Consider the following 2,376-nt stretch of genomic DNA (forward strand, 5'->3'; position numbering starts at 1 on the left):
TTTCACAGACCCGGCCTGTGGAGGGGGCAGTGGAAGGAGGCACCTAACAACAGGACAGAGGTGGTGGGTACTGGTGGTGGGGGCAAACGCCAGCTACATATCGCTTTGGAGTGGCCTGCATAGTGCCCTGCATATGCCCGAGTCCGAGACCTGATGTAAAACACATATTTCTATAGCACGGACAAAACTGACTCCTGATGCAAACCATCTGTGTGGCATTCAGGAGTGCCTGCACGGGGAGCTGCAAATTAACCAACAGCACAGCAGGAGTTTGCGCTGCTCTGTAAGTCCCATAAAATTTGCTACTGGATCTGTGTGACCCATACCTGGCAGATTGAAGTCTTGGCGCAGTATATGCGGGTTAGCAATGCCTCCTGGTAAAGTCTGTGGGCTAAAAAAGTGAATGAAACTGGAGTACACATCTGTACAAATAATTTAATTCCATATACTGCTGTGAGAAGAGACACTTGATTTAAAGAAGCAATGTAAAACAGTCATCTTCACTTTTAGAGACATGTAGTTTTGTAAAGATTATGTTACCAAAATATTTTAAATATTCTGCCATATGCAAAATGACCGTCTATCTCCAAAAAACAATCAAAACAGCACTAAATGTTATTCGCCTCTTCCCTTAAAAAAAGGTTGCACTAGAGCTTTAATAAAGTTTCGCGCAAACCGTCCTCATTTCACGCACTTTAAACTTTGTTTTTCTCTGCTTTTTTTTTCCCAGCATCATCTGGGAAACTTTTTCAAAAGTGGCAAGTGAGAAAGGTCACGTCAGAAGATATACATGTCTGGATATATAGATTTTTTTTACATACATGTATCTCCAGATCAGTAAGTGAAATTATTTATTTCACGTGTTTGGTTATTTGGCCTATAGGCAGTAAATCACAGGTGTTCTTTGAGTGTTATGATAGTTTCCAGTGCTTATAGCCTACAAGAGACAACGCAGTGTGACAGATGAGGTGCTGTGAGACAGAATGGCATTATGGTGCCCATTACTGACTAGCATCAATAATTTGCATTACTATCATAACCGCCAAGTCCCTGACAGTGCAAGTATTTTTGTTTAATGCAGCAATAAAAAATATTTTTTTTAAATGCAGGAAAAATTATTTCCTGAGTTCAAGCTTCCCAGATTGTATTAATCAAAACTTACAGCACTGGTGCTTCTGTTTTATTTTGTTAGTCATTTGAGAGTGTAGGAACGGTATGAAGAGCTGATAATGGAGATTTGTGCCAAACGACTCCAAAATGTATTACTACAAAAATGCTTAAGAAGTTTATTAAACCACATCATGCTTTTCCATCCATGAAACCAAAGAGGCCTTTGGTAGGAACCCAGCATTGGTTCCTTACACCAGTCCAGGGTGTCACAGAAAACCTTCACCAAAGCTGAGAGGAAGGTCAAGGAAATGGCTGGACAATCTACTAGAAAATGGAACATCAGTTGACACAAAAATTGTCTTCTTGACATGAGTTTAAAAAGCAACTAAGGTTTGTTTCAGTTTCAGAGATATGTAAGGTTCCAGCAACTTGTAGACAAAAAGTGGGTGTAGATTTAATTACATCAGCATCCAAGGAGTGAAGCACTTTATAAAGCAATTATACACTGACATGGAAATCTTCTCAAAGTATGTACTGAAAGCTAATTTAAAGACTGACTGATTTGCAGTATTCAAAGTGTTGGATTAGCACTGATCCCAGGAGAACTTCTCTGGAAACACCACTATGCAATTATGTTTCCCGTTAACACGTACCTTTTTGAAATTTGTTAATTAGCATGTCTTAATCTGTTTGATATGTACCTTGACACCTTTCTATAGCTCTAATTTGCTAAACAGAATGTCATTTAGTGTTATGGAAAGGCAACAATTCATTAAGTACAATGGCCCATTTTATGTCTGCAGATATTTTTATCAACCAAAGCAGCAACCTCCTTAAAAAATGCCGTAAGGAATATTGACTAGGCTTATGCTCCATACAACTGCTTTTTAGACACTGAATCCTAAGCAGCTGGGAGAAGTCTCACAATCGCTAGCCCTTGTTCTCGTGGGGGACTTCAACTTACCAGACGTCTGCTGGAAATACAATACAGCAGAGAGGAAACAGTCTAGGAGGTTCCTGGAATGTGTGGAAGACAACTTCCTGACGCAGCTGGTGAGGGAGCCAACTAGGAAAGGCGCCCCACTGGACCTGTTTTTTGTGAACAGAGAAGGACTTGTGGGTGAGGTGATGGTTGGAGGCCGTCTTGGGCATAGCGATCACGAAATGATAGGGTTTTCAATTCTTGGAGAAGTAAGGAAGGGGTTCAGCAGAACTGCCACCTTGGACTTCCAGAGGGCAGACTTTGGCCTGTTTAGGAGCCTGGTT

The sequence above is a fragment of the Aptenodytes forsteri genome, unplaced genomic scaffold (assembly GCF_000699145.1).
Source record: "Aptenodytes forsteri isolate BGI_AS27 unplaced genomic scaffold, ASM69914v1 Scaffold15, whole genome shotgun sequence".
Taxonomy (NCBI): Eukaryota; Metazoa; Chordata; class Aves; order Sphenisciformes; family Spheniscidae; genus Aptenodytes; species Aptenodytes forsteri.